The following is a 23,245-nucleotide window of genomic DNA, read 5'->3' on the forward strand; positions in this document are numbered from 1 at the left end:
GTTAGTTGGTGCAGTGTTGCTAGATTTCAGTGCTGCTTTTGATGGAATTGATCATGAACTGTTACTAGGTAAACTCAAATGTTAGGATTTTAACATTAGCCATCTATCCAGGAGAAGGCAAAATGTGTCCTTTAATGGCAGCTTTTCAAACAGTAAAGATATCCACTGTGGTGTTTCTCAAGGAGGCTGCCTAGGCCCACTTCTCTACTCTAGCTTTACGAATGATTTACCTTCAGTAATGAACAAAGCAAGAGTGGTAATGTATGCTGATGACGCTACAATGTATAGCGCAGCATCAGAACGTAATGAGCTAACAGATGTACTGAGTAGTGAACTAAGAACTGATATGAACAAATTGGTGTTGAACATTTCTAAAACTAAAGGTATTGTATTTGGTTCAAGATATGCTTGCTGATGATCCCCAATTGAATTTGTTGATGAATAGATAGCATGTAGAGCAAGTGAAAAAAACTAATCTACTAGGCGTCATGTCGCACTCAACTTTATCATGGTCCGAACACATAGATAATATTGTTAAGATGGGTAAGGGAATTGCTGTTACAAGAAAAGGCTCAGAGTATGTAACATCTAGAACTCTGAATTAGGTGATTCAATCCCTGGTCCTATCACACTTAGAGTACTGTCTGATTACATGGTCAATCCCTGGTCCTATCACACTTAGAGTACTGTCTGATTACATGGTCAATCCCTGGTCCTATCACACTTAGAGTACTGTCCAGTTATATGGTAATCTGCAGCAAAGAAAGATATATAAAAAGCTGAATATTATCTAAATGCATCAGAATCTCTCATGGCTTCACGTTGAAAACAAATTACTATCCAGACTTCTGATTGTCTTTCGGAATGTTATATATATTTTTTAAAACACAGTATTTTTCAGGCAAGGTAGTACATACTAGCAACACGCATAACCACCAAACCAGACAGGCAAATTCAGGGCAGCTAAGACAACCCAAGCCAAGGACAAATAGCCTTAAATCTACAGTTTTATATAGAGCCATTGCTGAATGGAACTCTTTACCAATCCATAATTCTCAGGCAACAAGTAAATCCACCTTCAAGAAAAAAATGTGATAGACCATATGACTGGACAGGAAATAGAAAGCATCAACTGAATGTTAAATGTGTTTCCTGTCATTTTAATTGTCTGTATTGTCTACTTGTTGAATGTTTGTTAAGTCTTGATTTGTGGTTGTTTGTAATGTCTTGTTAATTGGTGTTGGACACCAGGAAGATTAGCTTGCATTACTGCGTTAGCTAATGGGGATCCTAATACTTTAAAAAATTGTTTTACAGCCAATCAGAGATTCTGTTAAACTTGCTGCTCTTATTGAAGTGCTTCAAGTTATGTTGTCATGCAGTCGGTAGCGACACAGTTCATAATATGCATCCTCTCTCAACTATGAGACGTAAAGTCTATGCCTACAGCACTCTTAGATGATCTGCATTTCCAAAACATAGACATGGATTGCCAGGCCAGAAATCTGTCTTGTATATACAGTACCAGTCAAAAGTTTGGACACACCTACTCACTCAAGGGTTTTTCTTTATTTTTACTATTTCTACATAATAGTAAAGACATCAAAACTATGAGATAACACATATGGAATCAGGTTGTACCCCAAAAAGTATTTTACATTCTTCAAAGTAGCCACCCTTTGCCTTGAAGACTGACAGCTTTGGACACTGTTGGCATTCTCTCAACCAGCTTCATTAGGTAGTCACCTGGAATGCATTTCAATTAACAGGTGTGCCTTGTTAATTTGTGGAATTTCTTTCCTTCTTAATGCGCTTGAACCATATATACATTGAGTCCAAAGAGGAAATCAGCAGCGAATACCTCATGATAATGTGGATTACTGTGTTACCCACAGCTGTAATTTAGGTCGTCCTCTGTCTCCATGGTCTCCCCCACTGGGCCCAGTGAGTATAGGGGGGTTTGGGTAAGGGGTAATGTTTTTTCCTGACTGGGCTGGAAAAAACAGCCTGCGATACGCACTGCGGTCCCCATCCTCCAGCCACACTGGAAACTCGTGGCTTCCATTAGGGTCTCTCAGCGATGCCATTTCACAGTAAATTTGATCTTATCAATGTTCCATTTGGGGTAATGACGGTCCATTGCAAACCCTTACCCAACCCAACACACCAGTATCCCTTCTTTCTTTTTGAGTGCGCGCATGGCATTAGAACATAATTAAATCTCGTCCAGCCGCAGCGCTGTAACCCCCTCTAAACAAGGCAGCTGCTTACCCAGACCAGACCACAGATGGGCCAGGTTTGTTTCCATCTCTGAAATAAGTGTCAAGTTGACCCCATGAAACATGTTAATTGTTCTATTCCTCAATGTGCATTGGGAGAGCTTTACCCAGGGAAGCACGTCATCTTTTCATATCTTATCATTTCATTCTGCCGAGTGTCAGAATGATGACACGAGCTCTTTTGTTTTCTCTTGAAGTGCTCTCAGAATACATCGCCTACCTCCATTCTTACTCAAAAGGAGATTGGTGGCTAGCTAACTAACATTGCTTTGTGCGTGGAAGGTGTTGTGCAGAAGTGAGGGACAGGAACGGCACCTACAGTGGCTGCTCTGTTACACGAATCCAGTGTCCTCTGCAGCATTATTGCATCATAAACAGGCTTTTCCCATTCCCAGGCCTCCCCTTTCTTCTGAGAGTCCAAGAACATAGCTTTTTGTTTCCTCATGTCTTCATGTCTTTATGGGCCTGACTGGTCCACAGCTGCATTTCATTACCGATCTAATAGTCCTACCTTTATGCTCTCCAGTCTCGTCCACTCCCTGTTCCCCCACAAGATAATTCCCATTGCTTGCCCCCTCTGATTCAGCCCCCTCACCACCAGCCCTCAAACACAGTGCTTACACACACAGGCACGCACAAAGGTATACAGGCATATACATATATATATATATATATATATATATATACATACATACATACATACATACATATATATATATATACACATACACACACACACACACACACACACACATTTCCCGGGAATACCCACACTTCAGAGCACAAAAGGTTCCTCTGCTTGTTTACAAACACAGACATACGCGTATATTTATAGCCTCCATGCGTCACTTAAAAATCCATCCTCAAACTCATTTTCTCTTAACGTGGACAATGTCCACGAATGTCACAGTTGTTCTTATTCTGCTCTTTCTGGTCTCCCAGGGGACTCATCCATCTCCCTAACCCCAGCAGAGGTATATTCCCCTGTGAGAGGAACAGGGAGACAGCCATCACTATAGAAAAAAACTAATAATCATGTTGATTCAACATACAATTGTAAGGCAGCCAGCTGCAATAGGATTGTGAGTTTGCTCAACAAAATGTTCACACACAAACTTTTTGTTGTGAGTTTGCCCAAGAACATTTTTGTTGAGTGAACACACAATCCTATTGCAGCTGGTTGCCTTACAATTGTATGTTGAATCGCTATCTTTCTTTCTTCCAGTGTATGGAGTGTACTACTTTTGACCAGGGCCGAAATGTGGTTGTTCATCAGCAGTTTTCCTCTTGTTATGTCAGTCACTGACAGTCACTCAATTAGCCCATGTCAGCAACAAAAAAAATGGATTGGTAAGTTAGTCTAGCCAGCTATCTAAACTTAGTAGTAATCATGGCCAAATTACCAACCAGGCACGAAGGTCATGGAGCCCCACATTGATTTTGTTAGTCACTCGCTCAGATATTGTATTGACATGGCATAAATAATGGCAAAATGTGTAGAATTTCAGGAAATTAGCTTTAAAATGACAAATTCTTCTCTCCGGCCCCATGGCAAAATGAGTAGAATTGCATGACATTTTTATAAAATAGCAACATTTTCACTCCGCCTTGTGGCAGAATGTGTAGAATTGCAGAAAACTTGCTTTAAAACTGCAACATTTTCTCTAAGCCCCGTGGCAACGTGTAGAAATGCAGAAAATGTACTTTAAAACGTAAAAACGTTCTCTCCGCCGTCAAGAGGGGGGCCACTAAGATGTTTTGCCCGCTTTGTGGGTGCCCCCTCAAACAAATATGTTTAGGGCCCCCAAAAGGCTGCTTCCCACAATGGATATCTGGGAACCTTCCTTGACCCAAATAAAAAATGCAAGGGTTGGAAAGGGTGTGTGTACTGTGTACTGTATGCATGTGTATGAACAAGTATATGAACAAATGTATGTGAGTCAGATACACATCTTTCCCCTGTGTGTCAGTTGTTCCCACTCCCCCACATTCCTTCTTATTTCTTCTCCATCAGCACTGTTCAGTGGTATCTCTCTCAGTTGATGTTTTGTCATCGTGTCCTGCTCCTTTCTGGCTCCAGTTCTTATTGTTTTCCATTCTGTGTGGCCGGATCCCCAGCCTCTCCCAGTGTTGGATCCCCAGCCTCTTTCAGTGTTGGAACTCCAGCCTCTCCCAATGTTGGATCTCCAGCCTCTCCCAATGTTGGATCCCCAGCCTCTCCCAATGTTGGATCCCCAGCCTCTCCCAATGTTGGAACTCCAGCCTCTCCCAATGTTGGATCTCCAGCCTCTTTCAGTGTTGGAACTCCAGCCTCTCCCAATGTTGGATCCCCAGCCTCTTTCAGTGTTGGAACTCCAGCCTCTCCCAATGTTGGATCCCCAGCCTCTCCCAAATGTTGGATCCCCAGCCTCTCCCAAATGTTGGATACCCAGCCTCTCCCAATGTTGGATACCCAGCCTCTCCCAATGTTGGATCCCCAGCCTCTCCCAATGTTGGATACCCAGCCTCTCCCAATGCTGGATACCCAGCCTCTCCCAATGTTGGATCCCCAGCCTCTCCCAATGTTGGATCCCCAGCCTTTCCCAATGTTGGATCCCCAGCCTCTTTCAGTGTTGGAACTCCAGCCTCTCCCAATGTTGGATCTCCAGCCTCTCCCAGTGTTGGATCCCCAGCCTCTCCCAATGTTGGATCCCCAGCCTCTCCCAATGTTGGATACCCAGCCTCTCCCAATGTTGGATCCCCAGCCTCTCCCAATGTTGGATCCCCAGCCTCTCCCAATGTTGGATCCCCAGCCTCTCCCAATGTTGGATCCCCAGCCTCTCCCAATGTTGGATCCCCAGCCTCTCCCAATGTTGGATCCCCAGCCTCTCCCAATGTTGGATCCCCAGCCTCTCCCAATGTTGGATCCCCAGCCTCTCCCAGTGTTGGATCCCCAGACTCTCCCAGTGTTGGATCTCCAGCCTCTCCCAGTGTCGGATCTTCAGCCTCTCCCAGTGTCGGATCTTCATCCTTTCTCAGGGTTGGATCCCCAGCCTCTCCCAATGTTGGATCCCCAGTCTCTCCCAGTGTTGGATCCCCAGCCTCTCCCAGTGTTGGATCCCCAGCCTCTCCCAATGTTGGATCCCCAGCCTCTCCCAATGTTGGATCCCCAGTCTCTCCCAGTGTTGGATCTTCAGCCTCTCTCAGTGTTGGAACTTCAGCCTCTCTCAGGGTTGGATCCCCAGCCTCTCTCAGGGTTGGATCTTTAACCTCTCTCATTGTTGGATCTTCAGCCTCTCACAGGGTTGGGTCTTCAGCCTCTCCCAGTGTTGGATCATCAGCCTCTCTCAGTGTTGGATCATCAGCCTCTCTCAGGATTGGATCTTCAGTCTCTCTCAGTGTTGGATCTTCAGCCTCTCCCAGTGTTGGATCTTCAGCCTCTCTCAGGGTTGCATAAGAGAGGAGTGAGGCTCTCCTGACTTCTCTCCTGCATCCCGATTCTCCACCTTGCACACTTTCTCATTTGAATTTGACAGTAATGGAAAAACTCACTCCAGCCAATGTTTACAACAATCATATTCATCACGGAGAGCGTGCAAGTGCACACTTCTGGAAAAGGTTGGATAATTAGGACTCAGCCTCTGTGGTTCCTGGTAAGCACAGCTCTGTGACTCTCCCTCCATGTCTGAACATTCACACTCCCTGGAAGGGCGGCCTCTCATGTAAGCCAGGAGAGAAGTGTTCCCATCAAACAAGAGAAGATGTCACACCCTGATCTGTTTTACCTGACCTTGTGCTCCGGCTGTCGCCCATCTTCCCCATTTATATTTATACCTGTGTTTTCTGTCTGTCTGTTGCCAGTTCGTCTTGTTTGTTCAAGCCTACCAGCGTTTTGTCTCAGCTCCTGGTTTTCCCTAGTCTCTCTTTTTCTCATCCTCCTGGTTTTTGACCTTTGCCTGACCTGACAATGTACCCGCCTGCCTGACCACTGCCTGTCTCTGTGCCTGCCTGCCGTCCTGTACCTTTGCTTCACCTCTGGATTACCGACCTCTGCCTGACCCTGAGCATGCCTGCCATCCTGTACCTTGGCCTCTGTTCTGGATTATCGACCCCTGCCTGCCTTGACCTGTCGTTTGCCTGCCCCTGTGGTTACAATAAACATTGTTACTTCACACAGTCTGCACTTGGGTCTTACCTTGATTCCTGATAGAAGAGACTGAAGTTAGAGGAGAACTTGGTGAAGTGCTGCTGCACTTTTCAGTAATCAGTACACAGCTTAGAAATACATTTTGAAATCTTTGTATTCCTCAAAGCAGGCAGCAGAAATACAATGCATTTGGAAATAATGTTTTCATCAAGGATCTCTCTGTACTTTGCTCCGTTCATCTTTCCCTCGATCCTAACCATATTCCCCATTGTCCTTCTGGAAGGTTATCCCATCTCGACAGAGGAACTTTGAAGCTCTGTCATAATAACCATCAGGTTCTTGGTCACCTCCCTGACCAAGGCCCTTCCCCCCCAATTGCTCAGTTTGGCTGGGTGCCAGCTCTAGGAAGAGTCTTGGTGGTTCCAAACTGCTTCCATTTAAGAATGATGGAGGCCACTGTGTACTAGGGGACCTTCAATGCTGCAGACATTTTTTGGTACCCTTCCCGAGAGCTATGTCTCGACACAATCCTGTCTTGGAGCTCTACGGACAATTCCTTGGACCTCATGGCTTGGTTTTTGCTCTGACATGCACTGTCAACTGTGGTCCCTTATATAGACAGGTGTGTGCCTTTCCAAATCATGTCCAATCAATTGAATCCATTTTAGGATAAGGCTGTGACGTAACAAAATGTGGACAACGGAAAAGGGTCTGAATGTTTTCTGAATGCACTGTATGTGTATGACACTGTGTTTACTGTGTCTGATAGCTCACCTGAAGTCTCCGCTGTAGGCTATTCCGATGAAACTTCAGTTGGATGTTCATTCCCAGGTTTTACACTACAGGACTACAGCGTCACAGGAACACATGTGGACGGGATGTTTGACCTTCTGAAACCTGTTAGTCAGATAGGAATGGAGCCCTGCTATTGGTGAGACCAGCTGAGAGGAAATAGCCCTACCCCGACACAGGAAGTGACCTCGTCCTGTGTGGGTATGTTTTATGTACAGTGTATTATAGTCAGTGTGTGTGTGTGTGTGTGTGTCTGTGCGTGTGTGTGTTCGTAAGCCAGCAGTGCTAGTGAGAAAGTCTCGAGAATGTATTTGTCAGCCCTCCCCTCTCAGTGACTGGTCAACAGTTTTACTAAGCTGTGTTCACAGTCAGAGGTGTTTCAAACAAGATAACCATTATTTTCATGGCTGTGGACCTCTGGCAGCCATACTGCCATGTTAAGGCTGCACTGTCTACAAAAGAAACTAGGAAATTAAAACAGAGAATACAATTGGTGGATGTGGTTTTTAGCTGCTCTACACCACATTGACACATCTACTTGAAAAATGTTCGTATTCCTCTACGCCTAAAACGACCAGTGACCTTCTGGACAGATAGCATTCAACTTTAAGCCATTAAATCCATTACATTTTTATACCACTTGGTCTTACAGACTTGTCCCGAAGCCACTCCTGCGTTGTCTTGGCTGTGTGCTTAGAGTCGTGTTCATGTTGGAAGGTGAACCTTCTCCCCATTCTGAGGTCCTGAGCGCTCTGGAGCAAGTTTTCTTCAAGGATCTCTCTGCACTTTGCTCCATTCATCTTTGCCTCAAATCCTGACTAGTCTCCCAGTCCCTGTCGCTGAAAAACATCCCCACAGCATGATGCTGCCACCTCCAGACATGACGCTTAGCATTCAGGCCAAAGAGATGGCCAAGACTCTTGGTTTCATCAGACCCAAGGTTTCTTATGGTCTAAGAGTCTGTAGGTGTCTTTTGGCAAACTCCGAGCGGGCTGTCATGTGCCTTTTACTGAGGAATGTCGTCTGTCTGGTCACTCTACCATAAAGGCCTTATTGGTGGAGTGCTGCAGAGATGGTTGTCCTTCTGGAAGAGTGACCATCGAGGTCTTGGTCACCTCCTTGACCAAGACCCTTCTCCCCCGCTCTAGGGAGAGTCTTGATGATTCCAAACTTCTTCCATTTAAGAATGATGGAGGCTCTGTGTTCTTGGGGACCTTCAATGCTGCAGAAATGTTTTGGTACCCTTCCCCAGATCTGTGCCTTGACACAATCCTGTCTCGGAGCTCTACGAACAATTCCTTTGACCTCATGGCTTGGTTTTTGCTCTGACATGCACTGTCAACTGTGGGACCTTATTTAGACCGGTGTGTGCCTTTCCAAATAATGTCCAATCAATTTACCACAGGTGTACTCCAATCAAGTTGTAGAAACATCTCAATGATGATCAATGGAAACAGGATGCACCTGAGCTCAATTTCGAGTCTCATAGCAAAGGGTCTGAATATGTATGTAAATAAGGTATTTCAGATTTTTATTTGTAATACATTTGGAAAAATGTGAACCTTGTATCTTGCATTGTTTGCTATTGGATTAACTGGTAGTTAAAACAACTCAATTATATCATTATGTTGTGTTTTGGTGACTAAACCAATGTTCTCATTACATGTCACAATAAACATATATTTTGAATCAATGGTTGTGCGGAGAGATGTTTACAATCCAAATGAATGCACAAGGACAGGTTTTGAATGAAAGACTGGCTGCGTTGTGTGACCAGCTTGGAGTTTTGTACTAAGAGTTGTGAAAATGTACCACATACTTGTGAAACTAGTACCAAAGCAACAAAAAATAAATACTGAATTGACTCCAAGCCCAAAGTACTTACGTGCATTCTTGTGTGCGGATCTGTGCGTGAGGGAAGGCATCGGGTTTGCCTGTGGTATCCCTGTGTTTACATGGGGCTTAGCCTTAACCAGCACATCCTGCTCATTAGTGTGTGTGGTGTTGCACAGCGGTACACAGCTCGGACTCAAGTGCTAAGCTATTGCTGGAGCAAACCCAGCATGCCTCACTCTGCCTCTGACTAGAGATGAATGGGCCAAATCTAAACGTCTGAAAACGTGTGCTGACTACACACCCACAGTGTTAACTCTTCCCCACCGTATAGTAACTGACAGACTGATCATGCCATCATGGATGCGTTGAATGCCTGAATAAAGTAATGAATAAATAGCATGACATAATGTCGAAAAATCACATTTTTTGGGGTTGCAAATGAATCTTCTGTTTTGATTTTGGTCAACACATCAGTTCTGAATGCAGTGGTTTCAATGACTTTTGAGTGGAATCCCGGCCACTGCCTCTATAGAAATGCACAACCTGAAGGTGCCGCAGCATTTAAAAAGATTCTCCAGTTGTTACTAATTCCCTGCCGGTAACTGTTATCAGCACTTCACAATCCTTTCAAGTGTCACACTCCACTCCCCATCCCCCATATGACCAGAGCCTGAGAGACTGGGGGGTACCATAAACTGGTCTCTCACTCAATTTCAATTCAATTCAAATGACTTTATTGGCATGGGAAACATATGTTTACATTGCCAAAGCAAGTGAAATAGATAATAAACAAAGTGAAATAAACAGCTGGTGTACAAGTGGTAGATCTGTTCTATATGCCCTATTTCTATGCTTCCCATTGTTAAGTTTAGTTTTTGCTTTTACTTTCGGACACCAGCTTCAAACAGCTGAAAATACAATAGTTTGGTTATGGAAAAGATATTTCACAGTGGTTTAGATGTTACAATGACTATCTACACTATACTTAGCTGTTTTGTCACATAAACGGAAACTAGGCAAACTATTATAATTTTAGCAACCAGGAAATGCTAATTGTTTGCTTATCTTAGCTTTATATTTACACAGTCATTACCAGTGCTCTTGCTGTGCTATTGTATTGGATTCATGCTATGTTAATTGTGTACAGTCTATTCATTACTGTTTATCTCTTGTAGTACAGAACCACATCCTTCCCACATTTATTTCCTGTCTGTTGTGTGTAACGCTGAGGTGCTAGCAGGTCACGGATCAGCCCAAACGGAGAGCATCTTTCATTCACCAGTACTTTTGTATAATTTTTAGCCAGTAGTTCTGAATTTAGTGCTCACGAGCCAAAAGGGTCCCCAAAAATTGCATACTACGCCATTGCTCTCTCTCTCGGTCTGCTGTGTGTGCATCTTACTAGCTGTCACAGAAATGGCAAGGGGCTGAAGCTCATTGGCTGGAACTCTAATGGCTAGGGGTCAATTTGGTTTGACATTCGATATCCCTATGGGGCTAGTTAGGGACCATCAGTAAATTACACAATGTACATGGGACAATATTTTTAAAGGACAATATTTCCAAATTTCAATTCATTAAAAACCTCAAACCAGCTATACATTCTAGAAATTCATATACAAATATTGAAAGCTTTTAATGAGACAACTAGATGTGCAACATGCAAATATTGTCCCACTTACATTGTGTCATTTATTCACGGCTCCTAACTAGTCCCAGAGTAAGGCTACCAAACGTCAAACCAACTTTGCCATGGTTGCACACCAGCCATTTGAAGCTAATTGGCGAAAAAGATGGCTAGGACTAGCTAGCCTAGACCTTGTTAGACTGCTTTTAATTACCTAGAAGGGTAACTGTGTAATGTTTTGGCAGAGTGAATGTACAAAGGCTTGCCAGGTGTGAACACACACGCACACACACACAAGAGACACCCACAACTAATTCCACTATAAGACATACAGATGCAGTATAAAGAAGTGAGCATCACTATGGAGACTGCTCTATCAATCATCTGAGAAAGTCCGAATGCATCAGAGAAAGTCACCGCACAGGACTGGCCAAACATTGATGGGCCCTGGTAAAAAGTTGTGCACTAAATAGGGAATAGGATGATATTTGGGATGCTGTCTGTGTCCTCACCTCAACCCCCATCATGTTTGCTAACAACAGAATGCTCAGGTACAGTGATGGATCGATGAGGTCCAACGCTAATTGACAGCTAACTTAGTTAACCATTCATTAACTGGTGTTGGAGAAATTGACAGGTTGAGGCCTAGGGTGGAAATGGGCTGGAGGTAGCTAAAGAGAGTCAGATTAGATTTAACACCAGGTCAAATATAGTCTGGTTAGTAGATACGGGTTCAACTTTGTTTTGGGAACAGATGATGAATAAGTGAATAAGAGAAACACTGCTTACTCGTTACTTACTTTAATTGAGATCGACTAGCTTAACTCAGATTTAACTCCCATTGACATCAATGAACGATTTACGCAAAAAAATCTGAGTTGCATGTGTTTATCTGAATCTGTCCCTTTATCAGTATGAATAAAAACACCAGGCCACATTTGGCCTCATATTCAGACTTATGGACAAATCAAACGGGACCAGACCACACCAGACCAACACAGTTTTATCAAGACAACTAGACCACACCAGACCAAAACAGTTTTATCAAGACAACTAGACCACACCAGACCAACACAGTTTTATCAAGACAACTAGACCACACCAGACCAACACAGTTTTATCAAGACAACTAGACCACACCAGACCAACACAGTTTTATCAAGACAACTAGACCACACCAGACCAACACAGTTTTATCAAGACAACTAGACCACACCAGACCAACACGGTTTTATCAAGACAACTAGACCACACCAGACCAACACAGTTTTATCAAGACAACTAGACCACACCAGACCAACACAGTTTTATCAAGACAACCAGACCACACCAGACCAACACAGTTTTATCAAGACAACTAGACCACACCAGACCAACACGGTTTTATCAAGACAACTAGACCACACCAGACCAACACAGTTTTATCAAGACAACTAGACCACACCAGACCAAAACAGTTTTATCAAGACAACTAGACCACACCAGACCAACACAGTTTTATCAAGACAACCAGACCACACCAGACCAACACAGTTTTATCAAGACAACTAGACCACACCAGACCAACACAGTTTTATCAAGACAACTAGACCACACCAGACCAACACATTTTATCAAGACAACTAGACCACACCAGACCAACACAGTTTTATCAAGACAACTAGACCACACCAGACCAACACAGTTTTATCAAGACAACCAGACCAACACAGTCCTATAAATAGACCCTCGGGTGCATAATATTACACAGGTCTCCCTACTCAAAGTCTCCCCTCTGCCCTTCTGAGTGGTTTGATGGGGTCCAGAGGAGGAAGCAGCTGTGGGACCACACCAAACGTAACATGGGTTTCAGGGGCCCCACCCGTCTGCCCACGCTGGGAGCACAAAGCCCCCTGTCAGGCACTGCCGGGATAGGGAGGAAGCAGGCACTCTCCCTCTTTCTGACAGAGCTGTTCCCTGGTTGCTGGTTCCAGGCGCCCAACCTCCCACCCTACCTGCCTGTTCTACTCATATCGGAGCTCCTTTGTGTTTTCCCATGCTGCTGCCCTCTCAGTCCTCATCCCACCCACCACAACTCAGGTTGTGTCCCAAATGGCAACCTATTCCCTAGTGCTCTACTTTTGGCGGAAGCCCTATAGGCCCTGGTCAAAAGTAGTGCACTATATAGGGAATAGGGTGCCATTTGGGGGACAACACCAGTCTAACTTCCCCCCACCCCCAGCATGTCCCACCCCAGCTACCAGCCTGGGAGATGAGCTAAGGTAACATGTCTTAATGATATTTGAAGAACTCTGTTCATACACAAACTGTCTGCCGACACTGACAGCTAGGCAATTGTTTTGAAATGAATAAATGTACTGGCAGAGCGCAAGGGGAAATAATTTCCGGGAATGTCTAGGGTTATTTGATCAGGCACTGCAAAGTAGTCAGTCAGTCACCCTCGGGCTTGGGAGAGATACAGCAGGATCATGTAAAACCAGTTTCTTTGTGTCTGAATAAAGAAGCTCAAAATAACACAGATTAATATGTGTGAGAGATGAGAGATGGATGTTAGGAATGTCCTCTTCCTGTCTGTACCCTTTCACCATCCCAGGCAGCCAGACACCTGTGGCCAACAATGGGCCCTTTTCTTCTCTCTCTGTCTTTCTCACCCTGTTCCTCTGACCCTGATCGTGTGTGTGTGTGTATTTGGGGTCTCCCAGCCCAAGTGTTGTATCATGGTCCTCTGTAGCTCAGTTAATAGCAGAGTATGTGAGTAGAGCTGAGCGAGGAGTGGAGCATGCCTAATTTGACTGGAGTGAGGAGTGGAGCATGCCTAATTATACTGGAGTGAGGAGTGGAGCATGCCTAATTTGACTGGAGCGAGGAGTGGAGCATGCCTAATTTGACTGGAGCGAGGAGTGGAGCATGCCTAATTTGACTGGAGCGAGGAGTGGAGCATGCCTAATTTGACTGGAGCGAGGAGTGGAGCATGCCTAATTTGACTGGAGCGAGGAGTGGAGCATGCCTAATTTGACTGGAGCGAGGAGTGGAGCATGCCTAATTTGACTGGAGCGAGGAGTGGAGCATGCCTAATTTGACTGGAGCGAGGAGTGGAGCATGCCTAATTTGACTGGAGCGAGGAGTGGAGCATGCCTAATTTGACTGGAGCGAGGAGTGGAGCATGCCTAATTTGACTGGAGTGAGGAGTGGAGCATGCCTAATTTGACTGGAGCGAGGAGTGGAGCATGCCTAATTTGACTGGAGCGAGGAGTGGAGCATGCCTAATTTGACTGGAGCGAGGAGTGGAGCATGCCTAATTTGACTGGAGCGAGGAGTGGAGCATGCCTAATTTGACTGGAGCGAGGAGTGGAGCATGCCTAATTTGACTGGAGTGAGGAGTGGAGCATGCCTAATTTGACTGGAGCGAGGAGTGGAGCATGCCTAATTTGACTGGAGCGAGGAGTGGAGCATGCCTAATTTGACTGGAGCGAGGAGTGGAGCATGCCTAATTTGACTGGAGCGAGGAGTGGAGCATGCCTAATTTGACTGGAGCGAGGAGTGGAGCATGCCCAATTTGACTGGAGCGAGGAGTGGAGCATGCCTAATTTGACTGGAGCGAGGAGTGGAGCATGCCCAATTTGACTGGAGCGAGGAGTGGAGCATGCCTAATTTGACTGGAGCGAGGAGTGGAGCATGCCTAATTTGACTGGAGTGAGGAGTGGAGCATGCCTAATTTGACTGGAGCGAGGAGTGGAGCATGCCTAATTTGACTGGAGTGAGGAGTGGAGCATGCCTAATTTGACTGGAGCGAGGAGTGGAGCATGCCTAATTTGACTGGAGCGAGGAGTGGAGCATGCCTAATTTGACTGGAGCGAGGAGTGGAGCATGCCTAATTTGACTGGAGTGAGGAGTGGAGCATGCCTAATTTGACTGGAGCGAGGAGTGGAGCATGCCTAATTTGACTGGAGCGAGGAGTGGAGCATGCCCAATTTGACTGGAGCGAGGAGTGGAGCATGCCTAATTTGATTGGAGCGAGGAGTGGAGCATGCCCAATTTGACTGGAGTGAGGAGTGGAGCATGCCCAATTTGACTGGAGCGAGGAGTGGAGCATGCCCAATTTGACTAGAGCGAGGAGCGAGATTCCCAAAGGCTGGAGCGTCGCCCGCTCCAATAGAGCTCCAATAGAGCTCACTTCATGAGCTCAGGGCATGCTTGACACAGCATGCATTTGTATTCAGTCTACTTGTGTGCTGCCCCTTGCTTTAGCTACTGTCATGGAGTTTGCTAAATATTTTCATAAAGAAACTGATAATACACACAGTTGTAAAAATCAAGGTGACTTAGAAAGATGAGGACCAAGAGTAAGAAGGGGAGTGCAATGATGTTGTAACGGTCGTCGGTGGAAGTACTGGTTCATGTTATTTATTTTAACTGAACAACATCAAACAAAGAAACAAAAAAAAAGGCACAACCGAAGCAGCTCCGTCAGGTGCAAAACACACTAAACAGAAAGTATAATCACCCACAACTCAAGGGTGAAAACAGGCTGCCTAAGTATGGTTCTCAATCAGGGACAACGATTGACAGCTGCCTCTGATTGAGAACCATACCAGGCCAAACACAGAAATACCAAATCATAGAAAAAAGAACATAGACTGCCCACCCCAACTCAAGCCCTGACCATACTAAAACAAAGACAAAACAAAGGAACTAAGGTCAGAACGTGACAGATGTGTTGTCCACAACTAAAGAATAATTGTGGAATCTGTAAAGACATCCCAAAAGTATGATGCTGTACTTACTACATGCTAACAGAAAGGAACGGGGTGGGTTGATAACTAAGTGTCATTGTAGCAAAGTATTTATAAACTGAGATCTCTTAAAAGTTCAAAACCAACTGGTAGGTCCAGGTAGTCACAAAAATAGATGGGTGTTAGTTAAATTGTGACTTTAATTCATGTAATTCAGAGAGGCAGTTTTTTTTCTGTGAGCTAGGAGCAGTTTTTTGCCAAGCGGTTGGAAAGGATGTGGAGTGCCGGGGAGCATTGTGCAGCGCTCCATGAGCTCAACTCTCATCACATACTCTGGTTGGTAGACCATGGCGCTTGCAACACGAGAACTGTGGGTTCGATTCCCGGGATAGTAGGAGACCGCAGCTGAGTGTCCTGAGGAAGAGAGAAGGAGAGAGAAGGAGAGAGGGAGACCTCAGCAGAGTGTCCTGAGAGAGAGACCGCAGCAGAGTGTCCTGAGAGAGAGAGAGAGAGAGAGAGAGAGAGAGAGAATGAGAGAGAGACCACAGCAGTGTCCTGAGGAAGAGAGAAGGAGAGAGGGAGACCTCAGCAGTGTCCTGAGAGAGAGAGAGAGAGAGAGAGAGAGAGAGAGAGAGAGAATGAGAGAGAGACCACAGCAGTGTCCTGAGGAAGAGAGAAGGAGAGAGGGGGCTCTGGGCTTTGTCTCTGTCAGTAGTACACATACTGCTACTGACACAGTGTGGATATTTGAAACCAGCGAATCACTGCCTTCTTAAGCCTTGAGACAATTGAAAAATTGGATTGTGTATGTGTGCCAGTCAGAGGGTGAATGGGCAAGACAAAATATTTAAGTGCCTTTGAATGGGGTATGGTAGTAAGTGCCAGGTGCACCAGTTAGTGCCAAGAACTGCAACACTGTTGGGTTTTTCACGCTCAACAGTTTCCCGTTTGTATCAAGAATGGTCCACCACCCAAAGGACATCCAGCCAACTTGACACAACTGTGGGAAGCACTGGAGTCAACATGGGCCAGCATCCTTGTGGAACGCTTTTAAAACATTGTAGAGTCCATGCCCTGACAAATTGAGGATGTTCTGGGGGCAAAGGGGGAGGATACAACTCAATATTAAGAAGGTGTTCTGAATGCTTGGTATACTCAGTGTATGTATGATGAATTATGTTTAGAAATGAAATATAGCCTCTGAGAAATTTGACATTATTAGGACGTAGCCTACAAACGTCAATGGAAAAGGTGAACCGCCGGTTCTACCGTTAAACTGCGCATCGGATCACCTAATACTTGAAATAGCTTATCTATTTACTATGCTACTGTGAAGTGGGTCCAGTTAAATGAGAGGTGGGACAAATGGTAGCCTATCCTAACTTGTTGTAGCCCTATAGGCTATTTTCGCGAGTTTGAAACCATCACAGTCAGAAAAGGTGAGGAATTTATTCTGCTATGATCATGGAAATTAAATAAATAACAGGAAATAGATGCCTATTTCTAAGTATTTTAGAATGCAAAGATAAAATAAATTGATCTTAGCTGTTCTCACTAATGGCAAATGACTGCATCTTGTATATTATTTTGAAGAAAAATTTAAACGCAACATTCAACAATTTCAACGATTTTACTGAGTTACAGTTCATATAAGGAAATCAGACAGTTGAAATAAATTCATTAGAATGTCTATGGATTTTACATGACTGGGCAGGGGCGCAGCCATGGGTGGGCCTGAGAGGGCACATTGTGTGACAAAACTGCACATTTTAGAGTGGCCTTTTATTGTCCCCAGCACAAGGTCCACCTGTGTGATGATCATGCTGTTTAAATCAGCTTCTTGATATGCCAGACCTGTCAGGTGGATGGATTGTCTTGGTAAATGAGAAATGCTCACTAACAGGGATGTTAACACATTTGTGCACAACACTTTAGGGAAATAAGCTTTTTGTCCGTATGGAAAATTTCTGGAATCTTTTATTTCAGCTCGGGAAACATTGGACCAACACTTTACATGTTGCGTTGATATTTTTGTTCAGTATATATTTAGCTACCTGTTTTATTGTTATAAGAGTGTCATCATATATTTAGCTACCTGTTTTATTGTTATGAATAAGTGTCATCATATATTTAGCTACCTGTTTTATTGTTATGAATAAGTGTCATCATATATTTAGCTACCTGTTTTATTGTTATGAATAAGAGTGTCATCATATATTTAGCTACCTGTTTTATTGTTATGAATAAGAGTCATCATATATTTAGCTACCTGTTTTATTGTTATGAATAAGAGTCATCATATATTTAGCTACCTGTTTTATTGTTATGAATAAGAGTCATCATATATTTAGCTACCTGTTTTATTGTTATGAATAAGAGTCATCATATATTTAGCTACCTGTTTTATTGTTATGAATAAGAGTCATCATATATTTAGCTCCCTGTTTTATTGTTATGAATAAGAGTCATCATATATTTAGCTACCTGTTTTATTGTTATGAATAAGTGTCATATATTTAGCTACCTGTTTTATTGTTATGAATAAGTGTCATATATTTAGCTCCCTGTTTTATTGTTATGAATAAGAGTCATCATATATTTAGCTACCTGTTTTATTGTTATGAATAAGAGTCATCATATATTTAGCTACCTGTTTTATTGTTATGAATAAGTGTCATCGTATATTTAGCTACCTGTTTTATTGTTATGAATAAGAGTCATCATATATTTAGCTACCTGTTTTATTGTTATGAATAAGAGTCATCATATATTTAGCTACCTGTTTTATTGTTATGAATAAGAGTCATCATATATTTAGCTACCTGTTTTATTGTTATGAATAAGAGTCATCATATATTTAGCTACCTGTTTTATTGTTATGAATAAGAGTCATCATATATTTAGCTACCTGTTTTATTGTTATGAATAAGAGTGTCACAAGGCTACTACTTGGCTTTTGCTTTCTTGCAATGCAATACATCAACCACTAGAAACAGTATGTACGCATAGTCTACAGTTTGCGGGAGGATAAGCACATTTTCAAGTTTAGTTTTTATAAATGCCAACTTTTGCATGAAAACTGTATAAATGAGGCCCCTGCTATCTTTTGACTGCACCACACCATCCACTTACCTGTTCACATTGACACACGTGTTCCTCCTTCTGTGTGCACATGATAGCAAGGTAATGAGAATGCTTGCTTGCAATGCTTGTCTCTTTTACTTATATACAGAGCAAGAAATTCAGCAGGAAAGTCACCTTATGTTGGCCGTAAAAACATCTCTTTCTCTTCAGCCTCTAATAAACGGCTGGAAATCCCCCCCAACGTGGCTTGTTGTGCTGCTGAAGCTGAATGTGTGAGGGGCTTGGGCAGACTAAAGAGCACACAAAAGGCCAACTGGAGTCCTTGGAGTGCAGCGGTAGGCAGAGCAAACACAGCACACCACCACCAGCACAGGATGGAAGGCTGGGGCATGCAGCCGACTGACGGGCACAAAGAGAGCGCTGTCATGGAAACCCAAAGCCCATAGTGACTAACCACTCCACCTCCTTGGCTTTATCCATCTGTAGGTACACTGCATCTGCACACACACAGACTTGTATTTGGATGCTGCTAGATTAGAGGGTTTACTATTTCTGGAGGGTGTTGTTCATAGGAAAGAATGTATATAATGATGTGGATTAGTCAAGGATTTATGCTGAGAAAATAAATGATGATGTTTTTGTGCTTAGGAGTCTGGTGCCAGCTTTACATTACTAAAGCAAATTTGCCTTAGCGAATTGGTCGATGTTATCTATTGATTGCAGCCAATTGGACCCCGTGTTTGACTTCAATTGAGCGTGAACGCAGACCATTTACATCTGGTTATCTGGGAGCAAACCTGGCTGGCCCAGCGTTGACCAGGCCTGGTTGTTGATGTTGGTTGGTTCACCTGATTATTGTTGTCAGTATGTAAGCATATGTCGGTCTAGCATAGCTGTTGGAATGTTGCATGGGGTCCAATATCCCCTTCTTTGACTGGTCTCCAAGACCAGGGACTGGCTCTTCGTTTGCGTTGGGCTGACCAGTTTTCTGACTGGGTTCAGCTGTCAACAAGGGACCAGGGAGTAAACAGTTTGGTTTCCAACTTCTAGCATGTGTCAGAGAACGCAACAATTATGTCAATCAGGGATTCTTCTGCAATTGAAACCTTGGGCAAGCCGCCTAAGCTTTTTTTCAGGTCGCCTAAGTCCCAAAAATGTTGAAATACATGCTGAGGAGTATTTCTGTCTGTAACAAAGTGATTTTGTGGGGAAATACACATTCTGATTGGCTGGGCCTGGCTCCCTCTTTGGGTGCACCCTTGCAGAGTCATGTAAAATCCATAGATTAGGGCCTAATGAATTCAAGTTGCTCATTTCCTTATATGAACTTCAACAGCAAAATCTTTGAAATGGTTGCTTGTTGCATTTATATATTTTTTCAGTATAGACAGACCAGGGGCTTTATTTATCAAGCGTTTCAGCGTAGGAGTGCTGATCTAGGATCAGTTTAGCCTTTTAGATCATAATGAATAAGGTGATGTGGACAGGAGGGACCTGATACACTTATACACATGGCCCCAGCTATATCTTACGAGTGAGCTTCTCAGCTCCATGAAGTCTCATTGAGAGTTTGCATATCAAATGTATTTGGCATTTTATATAGAAACTGTTTGATCTATAAATAATAAAAAATTGTTCCCACCACATCACAACATTCTGTAGATGCATTTGTCATGAATAATTCCTGTCTTGTGCTCTTAATGATTAGGCCTACATGGACAATGGGATCTTTACATATGAACAGGAGGGGGTACCTTCAGTCATGTGTGAAGACTTGTTTCCCCATATGTTGTCTAATGACTTAACGACATTGTGTTGGAGCAAGTTAATGAATAGTGGGCTGGATGGTTTGTTGGTTTCTAAACCTGGCTTCATGCTCATGTGCTTTGCTAATGACAGAATTAAGGGTGCGTTAATGTTATCTGACCGTTACAATTCCATTGATCGCAGTCTTATAAGGTAACCCGACGGGCCGCAGATGGTTCTATTGTTCTTTTTACGTCGTTTGTCATCTGAGTCCGACTGGACTTTGTGCAGCTGGCTATACACTCCCGTCCCCCGGGCGAATGGCTCCTACTTAAAATATCCTCCATTCAGGTTGCAAAGGCGTCGATTTCCTCTTTAACTAGCTTTAATGGCGAGACTCCAAAAGAAGAACTGGAAAAATATGTGTACTGTCTTAATAAAGCACAATTTTCCACCACCATGCTAGAGTGGCTAATGATACTTCCTGATGTTCGGTCAATCAGGTTGCAGCAGTCTGTTACCCCTGGCTGAACGCTATATGCAAGATCTGGAAGTGGCAATAGCTACTAGCATGGTGGTGGAACATTTTTTTCCTGCCGGCTCGCCATTAAAGCAAGTTGAGGAGGAAAACGATGCGCCTGCAGTCTGAATGGAGGATGTTTTATGTACAAGCCGGTCCCCAGGGACACATGTGTATAGCTAGCCGGCTGCATAAACGCATACTTCCCAGACTAAAAAGTTGGGAAGAGTTTGTCCATATATTATGACATTTTGTGACGTTTTTGTTCATTTTGGAATCGGTGTCGTTTTTTTCGGCTGTTCCGTCACACATTTTTTTTCTGGAGGCAAGCCGAAGTCTACGCCCCTTCTTCTGTGACTGGTCAACAGTAGGGATTATTCAATAATGTCTTTGTTGTCATTCAATGAGAGACGACTACTTTTCATGCTAAGTTTTTTCAATGATAAATACGGCACCAAACAGTTAAGTTAGATGTAAAATTGAGTGACTAAAATCTCCTCTGCAAAAACGTAAAAAGAAATGACCGATTTCTTGAGGTAGTTTAAATGAATTCTGACTATTTTGAGGAATTGTATACTGGCTATGGCATCTTTTTCCTTGTTTTTCAAGCAAAGGTCTTTTAAGGGAGTGTGCGACTCCTTCGGTTCGGCTAGGCGCCTGCCTAACTGAATCATGCTGACGCTTTTAAGAATCCAGTTGGACACAGATGACAAACGACTGATCGGGCTACCTTATGTGTCATAGAAATGCATTGCTAGAGCTTGTAAGTATCTTTTTAGTGAGCATAAACTATCTGAGTATAGTTGTAATGGCATCATAACATGTCATATTTATTGCATCCATTCAGACAAATAATTCAGACTGTCAGACGCAATAGCCTCACTGTCCAAAAACCACAGTAAGACAAGAGCCACAGTTATTCATAGTAAGTCTTGGTTTGGCCCCTACAATTACATCCATATCACCCACCAGGGCCACAAGTGCCGCTATGCCATCTCCTCTGCTCTCTGCTCACACACAAGACATGTCGATTAACATAAAGGTGTTACAAAAGAATCTTCCAAAGTATTTTTGTTGTATGACCATTTTATGATTCTCACTAAGTATTTGACAGTAACATGCAGACCACACCACTCACGTCGCATGCGCGTGCATTGCAAAATAAATGTACACATACATGTTATTCAATCATTGCACCCACACCAGCATCAACGAGCATATGCGTAGTAGCCAGGCACTAAAATAGAACTTTGTTCTATTTGTGACATGGACTCGCTGCAAGTCCCCTCTCCCATCTCCTCATTGGTTTTTAGGAGCATATACCCACATGGGTGATTGAAAGGTGAACTGAGGTCCATACTCCAGTCCAGTTGGTGGTGGTAAATGCACCTTAAAGTTGGTTGCCAACCGCCATATAAAGTCCAAAGAAGATGAAGAAGCCTGGAGGAGAGATTACTAGAAACAAACTCTGTCTACCCTTTTACCTGTGGATTAATTGTCAGAGTAGAGAACCTTGTGAATTTCAGGTAAAATAACCCAATGTTTATATCCTAGGACAAATTAGCTAGCAACAGCAAGCTATCTAGCTAAATTGCCATATTGTTTAATGGTTTTCGACCTGTGTCCAAATTAATATAGTTGGTTCAGAGTGCGTGTCCTGATCTCATCTGGTGTCGGTGGATAAAATCCACACGAACACACGAGCGGTCTGGTCAGCATGTAACACGACTTTTACTAAATGAATGCCTCCATAAATGATTAATAAACAGATGTCAAGTGATTCTTACAACAGGACCAGTCACATGCAAGCCAAGCGCACTACCACGCTGAAGTAGCTCGAGGAAATGTTGATACATTTAATTGGAACTCCTTTATTTGACCCACACACGTGAGAATATGGCTATGCTGCTAATTTGTGGATACTATTCGACAATTGCGTGAGAACAATATAAATACTTCTAGACTAACCAACAATGTGTCCCGAAAAAAAATTCCGGAGCGACAATACAATTGTTATCTGATCAACGCTGAAACAATAAAATCAAGATCATTTACCAATAGTTAAACTCACCCGTTTTAAACCCACGGTAGCCTAAATCCGGAGGTTGCACGGTTGGGAACAATTGCAGTTACTCCATAATTTCTGCACGAATTACAGATCTTCAAAAGACACAACACTTTACTGGAGTCCTAATCAACAAAACTCTGAGTGTTCGATCTAAACAACTCCTGGAAATTCAAATGCTGTCCAAGCAATGAACAGTAGCCTAGCCTATCCTTCAACAAATGTACAATAGTATGCTCATCAATACATTGAGGGAGGAGTACCTCAACCATAGTAGTTGTATCGGTGGAAACCACACCCCCGCCAGTGGGACGGATGCGCGCTTCATTTTTCTATGGAGCATGAACATGCCATAATACATTTCCTAAGGAATAGTAACAACATTAATAACATATCGTTTCTCTAATTCATACATGCCTCATTCTTAATCCTTCACT

General features: G+C 43.4%; 1 protein-coding gene and 1 long non-coding RNA gene across 2 annotated transcripts in view; one reads left to right on the forward strand and one right to left on the reverse strand.

Annotated features, from left to right (window-relative positions):
* Nucleotides 1–23,058, reverse strand: part of LOC110529190 (rho guanine nucleotide exchange factor TIAM2) — a 59,673-nt gene extending 36,615 nt beyond the window's left edge. Inside the window, exon 1 of the mRNA XM_036984842.2 lies at nt 22,815–23,058. The gene's annotated coding sequence lies outside the window, so the exon portion shown is untranslated. The remainder of the gene's footprint in view (nt 1–22,814) is intronic.
* Nucleotides 1–23,245, forward strand: part of LOC149981403 (uncharacterized) — a 169,870-nt gene that overhangs the window by 117,564 nt on the left and 29,061 nt on the right. The gene's annotated exons all lie outside the window — the stretch shown is intronic.

This window comes from Oncorhynchus mykiss, chromosome 8, assembly GCF_057628025.1.
Source record: "Oncorhynchus mykiss isolate SJ-2025 chromosome 8, ASM5762802v1, whole genome shotgun sequence".
NCBI classification, from domain to species: Eukaryota; Metazoa; Chordata; class Actinopteri; order Salmoniformes; family Salmonidae; genus Oncorhynchus; species Oncorhynchus mykiss.